This window comes from Ursus maritimus, unplaced genomic scaffold (genome assembly GCF_017311325.1).
Source record: "Ursus maritimus isolate PB19 unplaced genomic scaffold, ASM1731132v1 scaffold_2, whole genome shotgun sequence".
Taxonomy (NCBI): Eukaryota; Metazoa; Chordata; class Mammalia; order Carnivora; family Ursidae; genus Ursus; species Ursus maritimus.
Window position 1 is genome coordinate 100,026,801 of NW_024424452.1, and position 24,804 is coordinate 100,051,604.

The window sequence follows — 24,804 nt, forward strand, 5'->3', positions numbered from 1 at the left end:
ATGACTGTGTACCTCTTCTTTCTATACTAGAAAGCTTCTCACATACTAAATTGTTCAACATTCAGATTTAAACTTTACATTTACACCCTTAATTAGGCTGAGACTCTCCCGCTAAGCGCATCTTCCGTGTCTTCATAAGCTCGGGACTGGGAACCAGTCTTCCTAGAGCCTGACCAGCTCTCCCTCAGAAAGACACAGGTAAAAAGACAAAAGAGCAAACTAACCTACAAATCCTTCCAAACCTGTGTCTGGAATTTGAGTCCTCAGACATTCCAAGTTCCCTTTTGACTCTAGCACCTCTTACCCCAAAAGCTAGCTGAAGGTATGAGGAGTCACTGGGTTTGCCAGTCCTGACATTACCACCTTTCTATCTTTGCACACAGTCTCAGAAGCTCATACAACAGGTCACTTATGTCTGCACAGCCTAGACATGAAATCACCACTCCTTTGTCAGGCCCTCCTCTCCAGGCTGACACCAGGATCCCTCACCCCACCAGCGCTGCTGACATCCCCTTATTGCTCTGTGCACCATGGGACACTGGGCCACTCACCTGCCATAGAACTTCAGAGAAGAGGGGCGCCTGGGTGGCGCAGTCGTTAGGCGTCTGCCTTCGGCTCAGGGCGTGATCCTGGTGTTGTGGGATCGAGCCCCCGCATCAGGCTCCTCCGCTATGAACCTGCTTCTTCCTCTCCCACTCCCCCTGCTTGTGTTCCCTCTCTCGCTGGCTGTCTCTATCTCTGTCAAATAAATAAAATAAAATCTTAAAAAAAAAAAAAAGAACTTCAGAGAAGAACACCAAAATTTCCTCACATCCCTGATGCTGCCATACGCTTACCCAGTCTGGGTCCCTCAGTCCCTCCCTGCCACCACCGCCACTGCCGCCTTTGTCGTCGTCGTCTTCTTCTTCTTATCATTATCATTATTATCATTATTATTTTACCAGCAAAATGAGTTTATTCAGGAAGTTCCCTGACTTCTTAAACCACTTCTTCCACTCAGTTTAGGGATTCTTCATAGTACTAGGCAAAATGTTCTCCTGATGCTTTGTAACCTTTTTTAATTTGTTTATTTTTATTTTATTTATTATTATTATTATTTTTTAAAGATTTTATTTATTTATTCGACAGAGATAGAGACAGCCAGCGAGAGAGGGAACACAAGCAGGGGGAGTGGGAGAGGAAGAAGCAGGCTCATAGCGGAGGAGCCTGATGTGGGGCTCGATCCCAGAACGCTGGGATCACGCCCTGAGCCGAAGGCAGATGCTTAACCGCTGTGCCACCCAGGCGCCCCTATTATTATTATTTTTTAAAGATTTTGTTTATTTATTTGATAGAGAGAGAAAGAGCACAAGCAGGGGGAGAGGCAGAGGCAGAGGGAGAAGCAGGATCCCTGCTGAGCAGCGAGACTGACACGGGGCTCGATCCCAGGACCCTGGGATCATGACCTGAGCCAAAGGCAGATACTTAACCCACTGAGCCACTCAGGTGCCCCTATTTATTTATTTTTAGATGCCCTCTTTATTTATTTTTTAAGTAAATTCTACCCCTAAGGTGGGGCTCAAACTCACAACCCCAAGAGAGTCACGTGCTGTACTGACTGAGCCAGCCATGTGCCCTTGTAACCTTTTAAAGCAGAATGCCTGGCCTACATTTTGTAGGCCTCTCAGGCTGAGGCCCTCTGGTCGGGAAGACAGACAGAACACTACCTAGGGCCTGTAGGATGCGGATGGCCTTTCTCAGAACACAGGCCCCTTATGTATTTGGATGAACTTAAATCCTTTGTGGACCCCACTGGAAACCGTGAGGCTGTGCAACTCTCTGGCCTTTGTGAGTTCTGAGGTTAAGAAGGTCTAGGGGTCTCTCCGTCCCCTGGTAGCCAGGCTATCGGTATGAGCAGAGTCGGTATGAGCACTGGGGCTTCCTAGCTGTCTTCTCTACATCTGGCTTCTCAGGACCACCAACCCCAACATTCCCAGCCTTCTCACCACTGCAGCCATCCCGACCCCATCCGGGGTTCTTGGTGAGCCTCGCCTCTCTGGCAACATTTTATTGACACCAAATAGAGTTATTGCCCAATTTGATTGCTTTTTCATTTATTTTAAGTAATCTTTACACCCAACGTGGGGCTCGAACTCACCACCCCAAGATTAAGAGTCACATGCCTTCCTGACTGAGCTAGCCAGGTGCTCCCAATTTGATTGTTTAAAAAAAAGAAAGAGGAAAAGATTTCTAGTTCCTAAACATGTTCCCTTTTGTATGCTACACACGTGGGGCAGCACGCCCTCGCCCCACCCCAGCAACCTTAGTAAGAGCAAAAGCAATGGCTGGGCCATTGCCTGTTACTGGAGTTTCGGGCTGAGACAAATTATTGTTATTACCAGGTTATAAACCCTAAAAAAAAATCCCATAATAGAAATGCTAACAGCTCATTAACTATAATGAGTGCCATTGCATAGGACGCGTTCCGGCAGAGGGACGGCAACTGTGTTAACTGGTCTTTCAGCAGCTGGAAGACCAGGCAAGAAGGTCCCTCACGTCGGACCGACCGCTCTGCGGTAGTGCGCGACTCCTCCCAGTTCCCAGATCAGGCCAGGCAAAACCCAGTTTATTTCCACGACCTGACTCGTACCTTGGGAGCATTTGCAGGACAGCTGACAAAGAGGGGAAGTCAGCCACCGGCATCAGCAGACGTGAGATCATTAGGCTCAGACATCGGTGGCAGGCAGGGCCTGTTATCGCAAACAAGCTGTTTGCTCGCAGTTTGAATCTATTTCTGGAAACTGTTTACCTAAATGAAATTACTTATCCACTGGGGCATGGTTCAAAGCTCAAAAGATAAGTGCAGTCGGCTGCTAAAAAGATGCAGGCCTGGGAAAACAAGGGGAAAAGAACAAAGTTAGACTAATCCTAGGAAAAAAGACTCAATGCCGTAAAAATTACATGGCATTCTTTGAGACCGTCAATTAATTTGAATTCCAAAAGTTCAAAGCCACTATTTAAGGGAACTAATTAATAGCTAATATTCTCCCCAGAGTGATCTCCTAGAAGGTTTGCGAGAGCCAGTGCACGGAGGGGCTGACTGTTCTGTCTCCCATTGGTCGATACAGGTAACACCGGACTGGGTCCCTGGAGCACAAGCCTGGGAATTCCCACGCCTGGAATATTAATGACACTTAGTATGTCCTACTCAGACCCCTCCTGAACTTCAGCTACTATTTCTCAGGGCCTTTGGCTCCCTGAGGTCACCTTTGAATTATGCTCTGTTGAAAACTGGACCCTAAGGTCCAAATTAGAATCTAATCTTATAGATTCTATTACAATCGTTCTTCTCACCAGCTACTCTGGGGGAAAGTTCTTATTTGACTTTTTAACCTTAGGTGCCGAGTGTTGAGTTCATCTTATGCCTCGGTTTATGGCACATCATTATCACTGGTCCACACCTGTTCCCTCTCTTTAATTTTTGTAAATTCCCTTTTGATCTCCCTGCTCACCCCTATCCTCCTCTCCTCCCACCCACAGGCAGCGAGCCTAAGCTACTTAGTGTTTATTTTGTTTGCTTAGATATTGGGATATTGTTGTTTGGTGTTCATATATTTTTCTTTTTGCTCCTAATCCTCTTACCCAGATTTTCAGTCTGGTCTTTGTCCATTTGCATTTTCATTGTTTGCACATTTGAAGTGATCTCAGAGATAGGGTCTTTGTGTTCTAATATTTTACTTTTCCTATCATGGGACTTTTTTTCTAGTCTTTGATCGTCTTTTTTTTCTTATCTCCCTGCACCCCCAGCAGGTGATCCCTGCTAACAGCATGGACAGCATCTGTCCGCACACATTTCTCCAGGGTCATTCAAACCCCTGAGCTAGTGAACACGTGGCTGTGTGTGGATGTGTGTGTGTGTGTGAGAGAGAGAGAGAGAGACAGAGATCTACTTTAATGAAAAGGGATTCAAAATCCATCTCTCTGCAGGTTGCTTTTCTCCTTTAAGAATACGTTGTGGTCATCTTTCCAGGTTAGTAGATGCAGCTATAATGCATTCTTTTTAGTAGTTGCATAATAGTCCATGGTAGAGGTGTTCAATGATTCATTCAACCATCCCTTACTGATGGGCATTTCAGGTGTGCTCCGTTTTTTATGACTACGAACAAAGCTGCAAGGAATATTTGTGTGCATGAACCCATGCATAGGGCTGCTTTTATTTCTACAGGGTCGATTCCTGGGAATATGCATGTGTTTTTACTTATATAAATGGTATTCGGTTATATACCACATTCTTTTTCTTACTTTTTTCCTATGCTTTGTGTTTTTGAGATCTATCGGTGTTGTAATTTGCAGGCCTACTCTGTTGATTCTAACGGCTGCCTAATTCTCCATGGTGGGCCCCCATTTCCCTTTAGATATCACTCTCCAGCTGATTGAACATAACAGCAGCACAACGTAGAAGTACTTCTAAAACACTACTGAGAAATTAATAGAAAAGAAATAATTCCAGCTTTTTCAAACTCTTAATACATTTGACTTTGTAAAATTGTTTTGACCAACCAGGGGCACAGAGAGCAAGGGGAGATTGCAAGGGTCTGGGGGGTGGTTTTCATTTGTTAAGAATCTATTTATCAGGCACTTTATAAAAGTCCTATTTAGAGGTGATATTTTACCCACTGATCAGATGAGGAAACCGAGGGATAGAAAGGTTAAGTGCCTCACATGAGGTGGGGCTGGGATTCAAAGGCACGTCTATGGAGCTCCAGAGCCGCAGCCCCTCCCACTTCTCCTTGTGAGTTTCAACCCAGATAACTTCTTGCTTTTTATTTTTATTTTTTTTAAAGATTTTATTTATTTATTTGACAGAGATAGAGACAGCCAGCGAGAGAGGGAACACAAGCAGTGGGAGTGGGAGAGGAAGAAGCAGGCTCATAGCAGAGGAGCCTGATGTGGGGCTCGATCCCGGAACGCCGGGATCATGCCCTGAGCCGAAGGCAGACGCTTAACCGCTGTGCCACCCGGGCGCCCCAACTTCTTGCTTTTTAGACCCATAGTGGCAAGGAGGGTCGGAGGAGGCACATAATGTACCATAAGACTTTCCATCTGTAGTTTTATCCAAGGATTCAGAGAACACTGAAAATTGACATTTTCCCAACAAAAATTAATGGTTTTAAAATAATTTTCCAAGAAACTCTAAAAGTCTAGCACAAGTATAGAGCTTTTGTGGGAAGACGCTAGCAGTAGCAGGAACAACATGATCAGGGCTGAATTCAGAGCTCTTCTGGATGGGTCAAGAGGCAGGCCCAACTAGCAGAAGAGAAGGCGTCGGGGAGTCCTGTCAGACAGGGTCAGATTGTCAGGCTACTGCAGAGCGTGGAGGACTATGAAGTGAAGGCTCCCGAACGTGGGCAGATTTCTGCCTCAGGTCCTGGACTGTCACCGGGTTTCTGCCTGACACTGAGCTTTCTCTTCCCAAACACATGGGACTGAATTGGTAACATGCTGTGGTCAGTGTGGGTAGAGTCTAAAGGATGAGATGATTACAGGAAGGGAAGCAAAGACTGTTGACTGTTTGCCTAATTTTCTACCCCAGGATCTAAAGTCAAAACAGAGGCTCTGCGATCGCTTAAATTTTTTCAAGTGAACTGAGGCCCAGCACCTCATCAGCTCAGGTTGCTGGGTCATTGTCCTAGTGACACACGTGTCCACAGCCGCGGTCAGTGACAGTTGCAGTAGAACTGGCAGGGTGCGCTCTGCATGGAGTGTGATGCTGGTGAGAAGATGGCAGGTAGGAAAGAAGGAAGCATGCAAGAGCGCTCGAAGGTTTCTTCCTTCGCCAGTGAGGTGATGATGGAGTCAGAAAGTCAGAAAGAACAAAGCTGAAGTTTAGAAAATGAATTTAGGGGCGTCTGGCCCAGTCAGTACAGCATCTGACTCTTGATCTCAGGGTTGTGAGTTCGAGCCCCATGTTGGGTGTAGAGATTACAAAAAAAAAAAAAAAAGGAAAAAGAAAAGAAAATAGATTTAGGATTGAGCTTGAAGTACCACTGGCCGTTCAGCTAGATATCCTGCAGCCACCCAGGAGAGCCTTCTGGGCTGACATAGCCCAGGAGAAAAAGGTGTGCAGGTCAGAGACCAGGCTGAAATGCTGGGGAAATCCATCTGAGGGGAGAACAGCTTCTGGACTGTTGCAAACACCACCCGCCCTTCCTGGAATACGCTTTCTGTTCTCTCAGCCTGGATCTCTGAAAATCCAGCCCACACAACACCTCATTCTGGACCGTTTGCTAAACCCCAGTCTGTGTCAGGTTCTCCACAGGCCCCTCATCACTGTCATGGTCACACCACGTTGCGATTCTGTAACAACCTGTGATCCTACTGTGTGTGAGGTCAGGGATGTGGTCCGTTATCTCTGTGTGGCACGGACAAGGCACAGTATAAATATTGGCCACGTGAGCAAATGAAGGAACGGAGGGTCTGTGAAGAAGACAGAGAAGGAGCTGTCGGAAAAAGGAAGACAATCAGGAGAGACTAGTTTTGTGGAATCCAAAAGGAGTACCTTCCAAGGAAGATGACTAAACCATATAAAATGCAGCGACAGAATGAAGGAGAACAAGAAGGAGCGCTGGAGTGGGAATCAGGTGGTCTGTGGACTTGAACGAGGCCTATGTGCATGGGGTTGGGGCCCTGGGGTTGGAAGATGGCAGTGGGCTCAGCACGCGCTTTGGGGACAGTAGATAGTAATGGCTAAGGACAAGTAGGAGATGAGGAGGTGACAGGAAATACTCTGTTAGGAGGTAAAGGGAAAGAGGTGAAGAATACAGCTGCATCATTAAGAGAAAGGAATCTGGGGCGCCTGGGTGGCACAGCGGTTAAGCGTCTGCCTTCGGCTCAGGGCGTGATCCCGGCGTTATGGGATCGAGCCCCACATCAGGCTCCTCCGCTATGAGCCTGCTTCTTCCTCTCCCACTCCCCCTGCTTGTGTTCCCTCTCTCGCTGGCTGTCTCTATCTCTGTCGAATAAATAAATAAAAAATCTTTAAAAAAAAAAAAAAAAGAGAAAGGAATCTTTCCTCGAGGACAAGGAATAATTTACTTGTTTGTAGGGCGGGAAAGCCAATGAAGAAAGAGAGAGACTGAGAGGAAACAGACAACAAATGAGCAAGAATAAATACAACTGGGGGGCTCAAGATTTTAGAGAAGGCAGGTGCTAGGCCGGCTTACTGTTCGGCAGAAATTCCCACCGGTGGAGTTAATTTTCCTGCCCCATCAACTTTTGGGGCACGATTTGCTTTGACCGGTGGAATGTGGAGACAATGACTATGTCCCAGTTCCCAACAGAGGCCTTAAGAGGCCTGGATGGACTTGCTCTCTTTGCACTCCTGCGCTCTGCCGTGAGAACAGCGGGCCCAGGCAGGAGGCCTCATCAGCCTGGGACCTCAAAGAGAGAAGAGCACAGACCTGACCAGACCTGCCGCCTGGAGCCAGGCCCAGCTCAGCCCAGGACCTTGAAAGAGAAATGAAGGCTGAAACAGTAGGCACCAGGATTGCAGGCTTGTTAGCACAGCAAAAGCCAACTGACAGACTGCAGAAAGGAGTCATGTGTCTCGGAAGAGTCCAGGGCCACTGCTTTCTCAGCAACAGGAGGGGAAACCGAGATGGACGAATAGGTGAAAACAGATACGTTTACAAGTGGAAGGAAGGGAAACTGAGGAACTTCTCACCTGACGCTCTTCTCCAGGCTCAGCCCAGCTCAGATGAGGCCGTCTGGGGAGGGCGGTGCAGAACAGCACTGTGGCCTGGAGCGGGGAGCAGCCGAGTAGAAGCGCTGTAGCGGAGAGCAGGAGGGGGGGCCAGACTGGAAGCAGGAGAGGAACGCCCAATGTCATAGGGCGCTCCACTGAGCCCAGGCTCACAAACGCACCAATGCACCAGACAAGAGCACGAGAAGTAAAGGATCCCTCTCCAGATGGCTTCAAAAATGGAGCAGAAGGAAAATGTGGGAGGAAGTTTCCTAAGTTCAAAATTAGAAGCCAAAATGTCAAAGTATCCTTTTTGCTGTGTCAGGGACATATCTCTGAGAGTGAGGTCAACGTCATGGGCCTCCTAATATTGGGCACCATTGATGACAATGAAGAAGAAGAACTTGGCCATAAATGGCAACTTACCCTTCCTCCTTGCTTGTCACTGTCTCTGCTATTGCTCCAAGCCACCTGAGTGTAACTGCCAGCCTGAAAGCAGTACAGCGACAAAAGGACAATGGTCCAGGTCCCCAGGCCTCAAGTTACTGGTAGAACCCATGTCCGACCACTTCCTTACTCTCTCTCTGAACTTCGTGGCAAACTTTCGAGACTTACTGCAAGATCTTTCAAGCTGCTGCTACAGTTTTTATACGAGCATAAGCACCCAGGCAGTCTAGAAATGCCAAAAATTGCTCAACGGCAAGAGTAGTTAAGAAGAAATAAAGATTTCTCATGATACCATATGATGTCTCTAAAAGATATCTCTTTGGTTATCTATCCAGAGAACCTTGTTCTGTTCTTTTCTTTTCTTTCTTCTTTTCTTTTCTTTTCTTTTCTCTTTTCTTTTCTTTTCTTTTCTTTTTGGCAAGGTTAGTGTAGCTTGATGGCAAAAACAACAACAACAACAAAAAACAGAAAGCAGATGGGGTGCCTGGGTGGCTTAGTCCGTTAAGTGTCTGACTCTTGATTTCAACTCAGGTCATGATCTTAGGATCGTGAGACTGAGCCCCAAATTGGGCTTTGTGTTCAGTGCAGAGTCTGCTTGAGATTCTGTCTCTCTGTCTCCCTCTGCCCCTCTCCCTGCCCGGGTTCTCCCTGCCCCCTTCTCCCTGTCTTTCAAATAAATAAAAATCTTAAAAACAAACAAATAAATGAACAAAAAACCATAAAGCAGAGCTTGGCCAGAGACCAAGCAGTGTGGTAACTGAGAACATAAACTCTGGGGCCAAGAGCCTGGGTTTGAATCCAGGATCTACCAAACTGTGTAACTTTAAACAAGTTGCTTGATCATTCTGTGATTAATAATAAACCCTATTCCCACACTGTGACATAGTAATCCCTCAATACATCTCATCTCTGCCACTTACCAGCTGTGACCTTGGCAAGTTACTCAATTTCTCTGTGTGTCAATTTTTGCCTCCGTATAATGTGGGTAATAATAGTACCCACTTCATAGGGTTGTTATGAGATGTAAGTGAGTTAATACACACAAAACAAAACAGCGCCTGGTACACAGTAAATGCCACAAAAGTGATAGCTCTTTTTAATCTATGGACAAGCTGGCAATGCACTTATCAAAAAATCTCTGTTATTTTCCCAGTGATCCCAACCATTTCAAACCTAACCTCCTAAGAGAACAAAGAATTTTAGGCCTCTATACCATCCTAAAATGTAACTCACGGATAAAATAACCAATCTATACACATAATTTCAGAAAAGCATACAATGTTCCAATTGTATCATAAAGGGTTTATAACAAAATAAAGTACATTTTAACGTTAAAATGCTGAGCAGCACAACTACTTTAGAAGACATAATGAGTCAGATGCTTGCCCCTACTTAAACTGAGTACGTTTGGATTTAAGAGAATATAAGAAGTGGCACCTGTCTTGCTCAGTTGGTAGAGCTTGCGACTCTTGATCTCAGGGTTATGAGTTCAAGCCCCATGCTGGGTATAGAGCTTACTTGAAAAAAAAAAAAGAGAGAGAGAGCATAAGAAGCCAATCCATACAAGAAACATGTGATGGTGAAGAAGCAGAGATATAGATGACACTAGATAAAATCTAATGTTTGAACAAATGGTAACAGATAAAACTTATTTGTCTATGCTGGGAGAAAGAGAGACATGGGGCACCTCGGTGGCTCAGTCAGTTAAGCGTCTGCCATCAGCTCAGGTCATGACCCTGGAGCCCCAGGATCAAGCCCCATGTCAGTCTCCCAAAAAGAAAGAAAGAAAGAAAGAAAGAAAGAAAGAAAGAAAGAAAGAAAGGAAGGAAGGAAGGAAGGAAGGAAGGAAGGAAGAAAGAAAGAAAGAAAGAAAGAAAGAAAGAAAGAAAGAAAGAAAGAAAGAAAGAAAGAAAGTCATGATCCTATATAGAGGAGGAAAAGCACGCCCAGACAAATTTCAGACCATCCAAGTAGAAATAAGGAGTTAGTAATGATGTTCTTGCAAATGAATAGGACCTAGTTTATAGGTTCAGCACCAAGTAATCACTTCTGTGATTAAGGACATGGTCCAGGTCCCCAGGCCTTAAGTTACCTGTGAACCCGTGTCGGACCACTTCCTTAGTCTCTCTCTGAACTTTGTGGCAAACTTGCAAGACTTACTGCAAGCCGGAGCACGGAAGTGACAAAGTATCGTAGCAAGCATGTGCGTTTTGTGAAATCCCACCCCTATTGAAACTTACATTCAGTGCCTAGAGCTGAAGAATCCTCTGTGTGAGAGTAGCATGGAAAAAGGAAGATGAGAGCCTACAGAAAAGTGGTGTGAGAGACTTCCAGGCACAGTATCACGGAAAGACTGAAAAGAAAAAAAAAGAAGCTACCTCATTATTAAGAAATAATTTCATTATGAAATTTTCACATTACAGGCTTCTTACCATTGGACAACACCCCCCCCCCCAGAAATGTAATATATAGCATGGCAATAAAATGAAATATTTTAAAACAAGTTATTAATAAAGTCCAATGCAATCCCTAAAATTCATGTGTCTCCACTAATTTAATCATCGGGTTGGAAGAATGCTCGAGGGAGTCACGATTCTGTTGCACATTTGCAGTCAGTTGCCTAGCTTATAAAGAAACTCTCTCAACTAAAGATGTAGTTAGAAACACTGGACTACATTGAGCAGCCAGGATGCACACATGATATTATTCAACGCCGTTAAGAAAATATCTTTATTGGGGTGCCTGGGTGGCACAGCGGTTAAGCATCTGCCTTCGGCTCAGGGCGTGATCCTGGCGTTATGGGATCGAGCCCCACATCAGGCTCCTCCGCTATGAGCCTGCTTCTTCCTCTCCCACTCCCCCTGCTTGTGTTCCCTCTCTCGCTGGCTGTCTCTATCTCTGTCAAATAAATAAATAAAATCTTAAAAAAAAATGTCTTTATTCACACAAAAAAGTAAATACGTGGGGGTGATGAGTGTGTTCATTGGTTCGATGGGGGGAATATTTTCACAATGTACTTGTATATCAAATCGCCACACTGTACATTTTAAATATCTTACGAATGTATTTGTCGATTATACCTCAGTAAAGCTGGGGGGGAAGAAGAAAATGTCTTATTTCATTTAAGCCTCCCTCTCCATAATAACATAATATTATATTATTGGCCACTGTTGTAATTTTGTGAAACCTTTTGGTATTATTATATATTAAGGTACTACTGGTTTATATTTAGAATGTGTTCAATTCAGTGGGATGTTCAAAAGCATAGTAGACTCTGGAACTTTCCCACAAAGGCCAAGATATGTAATATCCTCAGTCCTTACGCACTACATGCCAGCAGTGCCTTCCCCCATCACTGTGACAACCAAAAATGCCCCTACAAATTTCCAAAATGCCCTCATTGGGAAATGCATCCTTAACCAACTTATTCATTCTGTCACAGGAGAGAGTGGGCGCCTATTCTATGCCAGGAAAGAAATCCAGTTAGCTCTCACTGCACACCAAAATACATAAGTCGAATAGTTGCATGTAAAAATAAAAGGAAATTTTAAAATGAAACAAAAATTTTAGAGAAAAATGTGCATGAAATTTATCTAATCTCAGGAGGGGAATCCTTTCTAAACCCAAAAATCACAAAGGAAATTAACTGATTACAATAAAAGTTTTAAACTTGGGTGCCAAAAAAGAAAAACCAGGGATGCTTGGGTGGCTCAATCAGTTAAGTGTCTGTCTTCGGCTCAGGTCATGACCCCCAGGGTCCTGGGATCGAGTCCCCCATTGGGCTCCTTGCTCAGCGGGGAGCCTGCTTCTCCCTCTGCCTGCCACTCCCCTTGCTTGTGCTCCTTCTCTCTTTCTGACAAATAAATAAATAAAATCTTTAAAAAAAAAGGAAGAAAAAAAGAAAGAAAGAAAGAACGAAAGAGGAAAATACTTGCCATATTTTTTTTCTTTTCTTTTTTAGAGAAAGAGTAAGCAGGGGGAAGGACAGAGAGAGAGAGGGAGAGAATCTCAAGCAGATTCCATGCTCAGTGTGGAGCCCCCCACATGGGGCTCCATCTATGACCCTGAGACAATGACCTGAGCCAAAATCAGGAGTCAGACGCTTAACTAACTGAGCCACCCAGATGCCTCAAGCATTTACCTTTTATTTTTTATTTTTTTTTTTAAGATTTTACGTATTTATTTGACAGAGAGAGAGACAGGCAGCGAGAGAGGGAACACAAGCAGGGGGAGTGGGAGAGGAAGAAGCAGGCTTCCAGTGGAAGAGCCTGATGTGGGGCTTGATGTCAGGACCCCGGGATCATGCCCTGAGCCAAAGGCAGACTCTTAACGACTGAGCCACCCAGGCGCCCCAACATTTACCTTTTAAAAATCAGAGAAAATATATCTTCCAAAAGGAGAACTGAAAGCTATGTATCTATGATATATATATGATATGTATGTGATATCACACATATATATGTGATATATATATAATCCTGGAGGGAAAACGATAAAGTATACTTTTATATCTCTTTCCAGGTTTTCTACAATGTGCATACGGCATTGAAATAATTTGGGAAAAAAACACAAGATGTGATTTTTTTAAAAAATTCTTTCCTGGGGCGACTGGGTGATTCAGTCAGTTAAGTGCCCAACTCTTGACCTAATGCAGGTCTTGATCTCAGGGTCATGAGTTCAAGCCCCGCACTGGGCTCAAAAAAGATCCCCCGACTCTGGGGGAGGGGGGGTTATCTGATTCCTATAGCCTCTCACTTGAGCCTCATTGTCCAAGATCCAGGAAACTATTTTCACATTTTCTTTTATAATTGGAACTTTTATCACCAAAAACATTCCTGAATTGTTACTGGTTTAGTAGCCAGTAAAATGCGATCAGATTTATGTAGTGCAAAATGAGGAACCCACCCAAAAATTATTTATAGACTCAAGTGGTAAATAGCTTCCCTACTTACTAAGGTAGGAGGAGCTGAAGTTCTATATCTTTCTGGTGAAACAGAAGAGTGACGACATGGGAGCTTCATTCAGAGCCCTCGCGAGAGCTACAGATAACAGTGGAAAGTCAAATGCTCTCAGCACCAAGACTGGCACGTGGGGGTACTCAGCACCTCTTGGCTCCCCTCCTGTCTCTTTCACATCTAACATATGCGGGCTGTAAACCCTGGGAGAAGAGACACAGATGAAAATTCTTGAGTAGTGACAATTCAAAATTCATGGGACAAGCAGGGGGTTTGGGAACGAGATCCTGACATTATAGAATTATGTGCTGACAAAGTGTATCCCTCAAGGGGGTCTTCTCTGCCTTGAATGGCCCAAGCCACTAGCTTCCTCCAGGCAGGCAAACTCCCACTCGTCTTTCCGTTCTCATACTTCCTCACATATGATGCCCACAGTATCAGCCAGCTTTCACGCTGTTGTGCTGCACTAATAAACAATTTCAAAAATCCTAATGGGGGCGCCTGGGTGGCTCGGTCGTTGGGCGTCTGCCTTTGGCTCAGGGCATGATCCCAGGGTCCTGGGATCAAGCCCCGCATCGGGCTCCCCACTCAGCTCTCCCACTCCCCCTGCTTGTGTTCCCTCTCTCACTGTCTCCCTCTGTCAAATAAATACATAAAATCTTAAAAAAAAAAAAAAAATCCTAATGGCTTACAACAACAAAGACTTTTTAGGGACTCTAATTCAGACTTCTATCCGAATCTGTGTCTTATGAGTTGCATTCTAATCTTGCCCAAGTAAATGTTGGTTTGCTTTAAAAAGAAAAAAAAAGGCTTATTTTTTTTCTCATGTTATATGCATGTCATCTTCAGTTTTGGTCCATGTACCTTCTTCTTTCTGGGAACCTGGTTGAAGAGACGCTGGCTAAGACACCAACCTTAACGTTCCTGAACACACGTCAAGAGACTTAGCTGCCACTACAAGTAATAACTCACTTGCTTTTTCATGCATTCATTCCATAACCATTTATGGAGTACTCCACTGTAAGTCCAACATTGTGCTACGTGCTAGGAATTCAGACATGGGGAAGGTATAGTGCCTCCCTTCAAGGAGCTCAGAGTCTAGTGAAAGTAACAGGTGAATAAATGAATAGTGATGGTGTATGAATAAGGTTTTGGTTTGGTTGTAAGCAACAGAGGCACAAAATAGTGACTTAAGACAAGCTGACTTCTTTTTCAGGGATAGTCCAAGGCTGGTTGGGCAATTCAACTCCGTGAAGTCCTCACGACCCGGGCTTCTTCAAATTCCCCACTCTGCATGCCTAGGATGTGGCCCATATCCTCGTGCTCCAAGACGGCACCTGGGGCTGCAGGGTGCTCCAAGCAGCAGGACGAAAGAAGGAACAAAGCAAAGGGAGGAGATGTCTTTTTTTTTTTAAATCAGATTTCTGTTTACATTCCATTGGCCAGAGGACGATCACACAGCCACAACTTATGGGAGCACAGGGAAGGAAGGGGCATATCTTTTTTAGATACTTTTATGTAAAAGTAAAATTCCATACCAAAGCTTTTGTCCATAAGACAAACATAGTTTTAAGCTTTTGTAAGTTTGTCATTTTCTAGCTAAGAAAATTTAAAGCAGAGAATGGCTACCCAGTTACTGAATAGTCAACTTAAAATTAGAAATACTAGTATTTTTCATTATACCATGTTGTTTCTCAATCCCTTATTTTAACAAAGTAAATACATGATGGTATATACCATATACATTAAAAACCATAAATTTTTGATGTAATAATGGAATAGGAAACATGCTATTTTCCCAAGAGAGAAGGAAACTAGATATGTTCCAAGTCCAATTCCTAAATAGATAAATCCAATGAATGAATGAATGAATGAATTCAAACAACATGCATTGTTCATCTCCTCTATTTAAAGAACACAGCACTGTGGGAAATAGAGGAGTAAGAAAAAAATCATTGTCCTCATGAGCATTAAAAATAAAGAAATAATATAAATAATTTAAAGAGAGTATATTATACACACCACATACTACCTGAATTCAAAGGAGGGAGATCACAATGGGTTGAAGGCATAGGAGGTTTTGGAGAGAAAGTAGTGCTTGCCCTGGGCCATTTAGGAAGGAAGGCAAGGAGAGGGTCATTTTGATAATGGCACCAAGAAACGCTCAACAGAAATAGAAGAGAACCCCTGGCAACCTAGCTTCATTCATCCTGGGACCATTTTTTCCCACCTGTACACCACATCAAGCCATAATTCTTTGTCTACTGAAAACATCAATCCCTTTTGTACATTCATTAAGAATAATTTATTCATTATTATAAAATGCTTTTAATTTTTTATTACTTAGTTAATAATAAACATGAATCACCAACAATGAGATAAGTATTCTCAAGAAACAGCCTAGATAAAGAGACAGTATTCAAGTACTTATATATTTTTAAATTATCCAATAAAAATCCAAGATGTTTATTATTCATGTTCACAATCCGACAGCTTGATAATGTACCAGAGGCCAATAGCTCCCATTCTTCTAGATCCTAAAAGCAAGTGCCAGAGTAGAAATCACAGGCAGGCTTATTCCCTCGGCATCCTGCCTATCACAGCTTATGAAAGCGCTAGTACGGGAATATTCTGTTTTAAAGCTATAGATACAAAGAGTGACATGCAATGTGATGTTGTAATCCCCTCCAGTGCATCTAGGAACTGATCTGATCGGCCTTCCTTGTGTTTCATGAGATAAACATCATCATCTGACTTAAAAATGACTCCTTGAATCCTAAATTAATTAATCTTGGTTATTACCCTTAAGAACATATACTGGTGAGCATATAAACAAAGACAGGATTTGCTGAATTATTATTTATAGCCACGGGCAAAAGAGCCATGCTCTCACCACTTTCAGAAGTTCATACTGTTTTATTTTGTAATATTCCTGGTTTATCAGTGTGCCTGGGTGGCTCAGTCGGTTCGGCGTCCTACTCTTGATTTTGGCTCAGGTCATGATCTCAGAGTTGTGATGAGATCGAGCCCCACGTCGGGCTCCATGCTGGACATGGAGCCTGCTTAAGATTCTCTCCCTCTCCCTCTGTCCCTCCCCACCTCTTAAAAAAAGGTTTCTCTCCTCCAGTAGCCAGAGAGCCTCAACCGTAGACCTGAATTAGCTAAATCAGACACCACTCACTGTATTTCCAACCAAGTGAGACAAATGAACTCTGTTCACTCAGCTGGACCTCCAACTATAGCTCCCCTTGCTCTGTCCTTTTCCACGGATTGCTTTGCCCCCTCAGTGGGATAAGACCAGAGAACGTGCAGCGGCAGTTACAAAGTTCCAAGTCCCACAAGTAAATGACACTGTAGGAGACTCATTTGCTGATCCTCCCAAAACGCAAGTCACAGATCAGAAGAATCTACTTTCACAGATGCCCACAGTAGTTACACACTCACCTCCAAGCTCTGTTGTCAGGCTAACCCCACGGCAAAGGAAAGCACCTGGAAATTGCTCAAAATGCCACATGCATTTACAAAATAAATAAATATGATCATCTTCAAAACAACAGTATTATAAATTTAATTTCTAACCATTAAATTAACATTGTTTGGTCAGTATGATGCCTCTAAACCATTATCAGGTTCATGTGCAAGACAGAAGAGAACACATTGGCCATCGATGTTTCAAATTTTACCATAGGCTAGTCTAAGACAGACCCTCCAGAATTTCTTTTCTTTTCTTTTTTTTTTTTAAGATTTTATTTATTCATTTGACAGAGAGACAGAGAGAGAGAAAGAGCACAAGTAGAGGGTGCGGGAGAGGGAGAAGAATGTTCTCCGCCGAGCAGGGAGCATGATGCTGGGCTGGATCCCAGGACCCCGGGATCATGACCTGAGTCAAAGGCAGACGATTAACCGACTGAGCTCCAGTGCCTCCAGAAGTTCTGAACTCCCTAGTCAGGTTACTAACAACTATCACTTGTAGGCCTGTTATTCTTCAGCTAAAAATGTCCTCCAAGCTGGATAAACTGGAAGACAGCTAAATCTTTTCAATATTTACCTGCAATGACTGTTTATTCCTTTCAAAAATTATATTGAATGTGGTTGCTTTGCAAAGAGGCAGTGAAAGGACATTCCAGAACAACTGAGCCATAAAGACACCAACACAACAAATACTTGGTATCACGACATGGTCTGCCATATACAAATTAAGCTACTGAGTCCTCAATACACAGTAAAACAGATAGAAAGGGATGCTAACTACAGCAGAAAATGTAAATATATTGCCTTAAAGGGAGATCAAGAGAGATCAAGTTGGGAAATGGTGTGTCTATACGTGAAACCAGTCTAATACCATCAATTAGTAAAACAGCATTTAATGAAATGAACAAAAGCAATTTAATATCAATAATTAAAACCTAGATAGCCTATATCACAATCTTTAAAATCAACAACTCATCTCCTGGTATATATTAACCAATGGCTTTTCTCATTTGGACTTTGCCAAATTAAAAAAAAGAATCAGAGGGGTGCCTGGGTGGCTCAGTCGTTAAGCGTCCGCCTTCGGCTCAGGGCGTGATCCCGGCGTTCTGGGATCGAGCCCTGCATTGGGCTCCTCCGCTGGGAGACTGCTTCTTCCTCTCCCACTCCCCCTGCTTGTGTTCCCTCTCTCGCTGGCTATCTCTCTCTCTGTCAAATAAATAAATAAAATCTTTAAAAATAAAAAAATAAAAATAAAAAATAATGGAAAATTACAACTGTACTTATAAAGCCTTTTCTCTGCCGGAACTGCAACCCCCCACCCCATTCAGCTGGCCGCTCACACCCCCTGGCCCGTGAGCACCACGACACCACCAAGGCCAGCAGGTTTGACCTCCTGCACGCCATATTTCGTCTAACAGCAGAGGCCATTGATTATTGGGTGCACCACTGTCTTGTGTGCCTCTAAGAAACAACACTTCCACCAAATCTAAGCCTTATCACAATTTCAGAGACGAAAATATGACACATATACATTTAGAATTGGTGTAACATTGGTAGGTGGTGAATCTTAGTTCCTTGTGATCCCAATGTCACCACCCTAGTCCAGACCCCCTTCTATCTCACCTGGACACATCTACCTCGTCTCCTTTATTCTTGACCCCTCCAATCCAGTCTCCACTGTCAGAGTGGCAATTTTTGCAATACAAATCTGATCACACAATGCAAATCTGATTATTCTTGGCTCCAAAATTTTCAATGACTTCCCCGTACCCTCAGCATTGAGATCTAGCTCCTTCAGGGAGCCTGACTCCTATCATCTCTCCAGCCTCCTCTCCAGCAGTTCTCAGTCAATTTCTCACCTCCAACTGTATCTGACCCCTCTCAGTTCTGCAAACATCATGCTCTCACCCACCCCTCAAGCTCCATACTCTCTACTCCGTCTGTGAGCTCACATGCCCTCTTTTCACCTGCTTATCTGCCTTGTCCATCTTGTCTGTAAAAACCCTGCTTGACCACTCTCCCCTGAGAACAGATCCCCTCCCATATGCTTCTGTACTCTGCAATACCCCTGCATAGCCTTTTGTGTACCTGGAATGATTTACTCAATTATTAGCTTAATTATGTGCCTTTCCGACTTTAAGTTCTATGACACCAGGATTCATTTGAATCAGAACTGATTTTCCAGTGTCAGGCACAGTATTTGGTCCATGTTTGTTGACTGACCAAAAAAAAATCTTAGATGATGGCTAATGTGGTTCTCCCAGGCATTGTTTGGCAGAAAGTAGTTTTTAATGCAAAATGGTAATAGGTGCTATAGGGTAGAGGTTCTCAAAGGGTGCCCTGGGCACACAGTAAGCATTTAATAAATGGCATGATGTTACTGCTGATTATAATGACAATGACAAAGGTGACAATAATGTAAGAAATAACATGTTGTATCTATTCGAAAGGACTCACTTTTTAAAATACTCCACGATTGAGCTCTTTGCAGTTTTTATTCAGACAGATGTCTAAGAGTGACCTCCCATAACCATACTAGTCATTGATTCTAAAATCCCAGGACAGGAAAACCATCCCAGGACTAGTTTAAAAGGCTGGTGATCAACAACCATCATTGACAACAAATGCTGTCAGTGAAGTATATTCTCTCTTCAGTTATAAGGATAAAAATTTATTATTTGCAAATGTAACAGAACAGTAATATTTGCTGTGTCTTTTATTTATTTTATTTTTTAAAAGATTTTATTTATTTATTTGACAGAGAGAGAGATAGCCAGCAAGAGAGGGAACACAAGCAGGGGGAGTGGGAGAGGAAGAAGCAGGCTCCCAGCGGAGCAGGGAGCCCGATGCAGGGCTCGATCCCAGGACCCCGGGATCAGGCCCTGAGCCGAAGGCAGACACTTAACGACTGAGTCACCCAGGTGCCCCTTGCTGTGTCTTTTAAATTCTAAATCAAAAAAGCATAGAACATAAGCTACTAGAAAGAAATTTCTTTTCTCATTTGCCAACTCCAATGATATCTGCTCGTTTGCAACAGAACAGGTGTTCCCCAGGTAAACATTCCCAGGGCACACAGTGTAACTGTTTCATATCAGAGAGTCCCCAGCTGACCATCATGTTCCTAGCCCATTACTTGGAATTTGCAATGAATTTTCCCACAGACATTAAATTCTAAGACCTGGTCTTGGTAATTCATACCAATTGTACTGTGGTATGCTATGACACACTGTGGATTAATGGGCTTTATGTACTATGATATGATGTGAAACATTGTGGATTAAATGGGCTTTATGAGTTCACTTTAGAACCTGGACACATTGTCTAATACCATTTCTCTGAGAAAATAGGTTCCAGGGCACAGGAAGCCCCAAAGCAATGAAAACACGCCCTCCTCACTCTCTCACTGTCCCATCCTTTTGTCATCACCCCTTTGGCCACAGCCCAGAGGGAGTAGCATCCCAGCAGCCCCCTGGGTGCCCTTTGGAACATCAGTCCCCACCCAGAGCCCAGGCAGCCACCATGTCCTACCTTTCACCTCTCACACGTTACCAAAACGTTAATAAAACTGCTCTTCACCCTCATCCGACCCTGGGAAACCTCATCTTGTTCCTGGTACCCCCACCACCTGTTCCCTTCACTCAGCGTCAGACCTGGCTCCATCATTTACGGCTCCTTTAGACCATCTCTGAAAGGAAAATATCCTTCCCAAACCCTCCTTTCACTGTCCCCCCTCCACAGTTTTGTTCAGGCTGCTGTTGCCTTCTCTCCTGGGTCTCTCTCTCTCCAAGCCATCCTTCCAGGGAGTCTATCCATCCCAGATCCTACCACACTTCTGACACCTCCTAGAACAGTCTACCTGGCCAGCTCCTCACCTGCACTCACCTCCTTCTGCCTTGGATTTCTTTTCTTTTCTTTTCTTTTCTTTTCTTTTCTTTTCTTTTCTTTTCTTTTCTTTTTTCTTTTCTTTTCTTTTCTTTTCTTTTCTTTTCTCTTCTCTCCTCTCCTCTCCTCTTTTCTTTTCTTCTTTCTCCTCCTCCTCCTCCTCCTCCTCCTTCTTCTTCTTCTTCTAATTTTCTTTATGTTTTAGAGGGTAGGGGCAGAAGGAAAGGGAAAGCGAGAATCTTAAGCAGGCTTCATGCCCAGCACGGATCAGGAGGCAAGCCTTGATCTCACAACCCTAAGATCATGACCTGAGCTGAAATCAAGAGTAGGAGGCTTTGAGATGCTGGGGTGGCTCAGTTGGTGAAGCGTCTGCCTTTGGCTCAGGTCATGATCCCAGGGTCCTGGGATAGTCTGCCATCCCACTCCTTGCTCTGCAGGGAGCCTGCTTCTCTCTCTGCCTGCAGCTCCCCCTGCTTGTGCTCGACCTGTCTCTCCTTTCTGTAAAAAAAAAAAAAAAAAAAAGTAGGAGCCTTAACCCACTGAGCCACCCATGTGCCCCCTGCCTTGGGTTTTTAATCCTTATTCCCTGTCTTTTCATCTTTCTTTTGGAGTTCCTTGAGGACAGACCAGCTTCTTTATGGTGTCTGGATCCCTGCATCCTCCCCTCTCACCACCCCCAACACACCCCCATAGCGCAGGGCTCACTATAATGTGTGAGAATGCAATAGGAGTTAGGGGTGCAGTGTCTCCCTCAGGCTAAAAAGAGGCAGAAGCACATTATGAAACAATATCTGGGATCAGTAAGAAAAAAAAAAGTGAAATAGTGTCAATGGGAAAAGAAATCGAGGTGTAAACAGCAGAAGAGTAAGACAGAAATCTAACAGTTCTCTTCCAGAACCATCAGCGCATGAACCCGGACGAGAAAACGCTCCATTTTGGTATCTGCAGGAAATAATATCAGACAATGATTCTGCCCTCAGGAGGTGCTATGCCTCCGTGTAAAGGGCTTCTCAAACATGCCCCTTCATTCTCATGGCCACCTTATTATCTTCATTTTACATAGGAGGAAACTGAGGCATCCGCAGTCAATTAACTGGACTAGGGTCACACAGTCAGCAGGGCAGAGCTAGGATTTGAACCTTTTCCCCATCCAAACTCAGCGACTAATTCAACTACCTGTTTACTACAGTTTTGACAGCATATTTGCAGGCTGTGGGGCAGAAGTCACCACCCACTGGGAGATAAAGAATTCATTCCTTAGACTCCTTGAGCCCCCGCCCCTGCCTGGCTCCGGGTGAGCGGCCTCAAGTCTTCCAGCAAACCCAGGAGCTAGGTATGGACGGAAACTGAGCCGGGGGAAATAACCCGCTCAAAGTCACACGGCCCAAGGTTTCCAAGGCAGGCTGCTGAGGCTCCGGACCCACGCTTCAGGGCACCGACGGCCACAGGCTCCCCGCGAGGTCCCCGCCAGAGAGACTGAGTCTGAAGGCCCCTCCGCAGTCAGCCTGCGGGGGGCGGAGGGGGGGCGGAGAACCCTTCCCCACCTGCAGCGCCGTGAGAACACCACCTCCCTCACCAGGTGGTGGAAAGGATGACACTGTATAAAGAATTCAGTGCCTCCAACACCAGAAACAGTCAAGGACAGCCATCAGAGGCAGCCCTTCCCTCTGTCAAGTCTGTGCCATTTTACTTATCACTTACGGGGGATCAGCCTTGTTCCTCTTTAAAATAGATGGTTTTCTCTGCGATCCACGCAAGTCTGCAAAATGCGAAGAAAGGAACACAGTGAGATGAAGGAAAAAGAATTTCCCTTCTCTCTATTGATCACCCTTGTTCCCCAAACACTTTCTCGAGAAATGATTTAAAACTCAAAATGACACCACAATGCATTATAAATAAAAAAGCGTACCAAACAAATAACGAAGTCCCAGCCCTCGGGAGTTTGCAAGTAGGCTATGTTAATATTTGCAAAGTGCCCCGAGTGCCTTAGCGTCTAATTAACATCTTGGGTTTGTTTTCTCAAATTCCAGCCCATTGTTTCCCCTGTGAGCGCAATCCGAAGCCTTTGCCCCTAATGCGCTACGGCCTGCATCTTCCTGCCAATAAAACCGCTGAAACCACCAGAGGTTGAAACAATTAATATTAGATGAAACCCCTCCGCGCCGCGGTTCCGGGGCCCGCGTAGCCCCGCGCCCTCCCGGCCGCAGGGTCCCGCGGCGCCGGCCCTGGAGGGAGCCCCGGAGCCGCCGCGCCCCGCTGGCTCCGCCGGGCGGGTTAGCTCCCCCTGGGGGGCGAGCTCTCGCGAAAGGAAAACCGAAAATGATCAGATGCTTATCTGACACGCGGTTGCCTGGGAAGAATCGCGTTCATACTGCAGAAATCCATTAGGTACATGGTGCTGCCGGCACTGCTATCTGTAGCGTGACTTTTATTTACACATTTAAAGCATTACTATCCTGACGATGGCACCTGTTAGAGAGGTTACGATGTCTCCAAAGGAAGTTCTGGATTTCCCTCCTGTGGTGCTCTAGAAACCCATCACCAGCAAATCCCCCTCCCCTTGTTTCAGACCCAGGCTCGCGGAGAAAGAGGAAGGTGTTGGAGGTGGGTCTCCAGGGTCGTTCCCAGCACCAGACTCTGGCCTTCTGCACCCGGCAGATGTTAAGACCAGCCGCCCATCACCCATGCGGAGTCGGAATTAGAACTTCCGTTTCCTTTGTATTATTACCCTCACCAGAAAGAATTCCTACATTTAGGCACACTTAGTGTTCTCGCTTTTTGGTCGATGATCTTATTATGGACGCTCATTAAAAAGCCCCAAATCAGAGACTTGCTGGACGTCTCCTGAACTTATCCGGCTGGAACCGCAGAGCAAAAAGCAAGTGAGAAGGGGCTGTTTTCTTCCAGCACTCAGACCTAGCCCCGGCTGCAGAGTGGAGAGGTTGTAGATCTGGCCTTGCCTGGAACAAGGGCTCGCTGCTCGTAGACGACTGGATTGGATGCTGCAAGCCAACACCAGTGTGGTGGGGGCGGCGGGGGGCGGGGGGGGGGAGTTAATACGTTGCCAGTTCTTGTGGCACACTCTGGTTCTTGTGTGAAACGGAGGAGAAGATTGTTTTTCAGCATTCTTTCCTAACAGGAGAAGAGCCATTTCTCACTATGAAAGTACCTCGCGGGGATTCCCATTAAATAAAACTGCTTGACGATGACCTAATTTGTTCGTTCAAGAGGATAAACTCTTCCTATCCATACATTATTGTTGTTATGGTTTCCGTTGTTAAATTATACATAAAAGGCCCGAGCCTATTTTAGAAATGAAACGTTTTCAGAACATGAATCTTAATGAGATGCTTACACTAAATTGTGCCTGAGAATGGCATTATTTTAGCTGCCTCTTTATATTTTCACCAATTTGCAATCCTCAATGCACTTTTAAAAAATAATTGTAAAACGTATTATCTTATAATATGTTCATTCACTACCATAGACCTGCCTGTTGCCTTTTTGGTCTTAGGTTATTTAAAAAAATCTCCAAAATAACCCCCTTGGTAATCTTGTCTTCCCTATGTCTACTTTTCCTTCATAAAACTTGTCCACTTTTCCTTGGATAAAGTCTTTTCAAACATGAACAAATCTACAGGCAAGTTCTTAGAACACGGGTCCTGCAAGACCCTCACTGGAATGTTGACCAGTGCAATTGGGGAACGCCTCACATTCTCCCCATCCAAGGTTTACAAATCACATGAAGTCTTACCGTCAAGAANNNNGCTGAACTTGGCTTAGACAGGCATTTCTCAAATTTATTTGCATGTGGAACCTTTTTAACACAAGGCTTATTAATAGGCTGTGGAACTTTTATTTCTAGGATTACACTTTAGGAATTAGTGATTGAGACCATCTAATATATGGAATAATTATAGGTCAGATAAAACTGAGATAAGTCAAGCTGCAGCATAAGAATTTCTTTAAAAAGGAATCTGAACTTAATTGCTATTTGTGAATTTCATAAATCCACTGTGTTAAAAAAATAATCATGCCTTAAATACATAGGTGATTAGAGGCTGTGTGAGAACCCTGAAACTACACAGAATACGAAGGTTCCAGAAATATCCCTTTTATCCCATGGGAACTATAATCCAAAGTGTGGTAGATTCCATATTTGTTGAGTCAGCCTCTCCATCAGTCCCAACACACTGGGAGTATTTAAAAATAGTCCTGGTAGCTATAGACTCCCGCAGTGCTCTTAGAAGTGAATTCAGTGCTCAGGAGAAAGGACCACCCAGTCCAAACTTGTTCTACTGCTTAACCCCCCCCCAATTGCCCCCAAAG

General features: G+C 44.4%; 1 long non-coding RNA gene across 5 annotated transcripts; it reads right to left on the bottom strand.

The window, feature by feature from the left end:
- Nucleotides 1-697: 697 nt before the first annotated feature.
- On the bottom strand, nucleotides 698-22,723 carry LOC103657696. Of its 5 annotated transcripts, XR_005836418.1 has the most exons (7): nucleotides 22,385-22,723; nucleotides 22,177-22,234; nucleotides 10,408-10,520; nucleotides 8,147-8,209; nucleotides 7,703-7,836; nucleotides 2,630-2,868; nucleotides 698-738 (listed from the first exon to the last, which is right to left on the bottom strand). It is a non-coding gene; the product is annotated as an uncharacterized LOC103657696 (long non-coding RNA). The 5 variants fall into 5 exon arrangements; XR_005836419.1 differs by lacking the exon at nucleotides 8,147-8,209; XR_566934.2 differs by lacking the exons at nucleotides 7,703-7,836; nucleotides 8,147-8,209 and adding an exon at nucleotides 13,120-13,325.
- Between the last annotated feature and the right edge of the window lie 2,081 nt (nucleotides 22,724-24,804).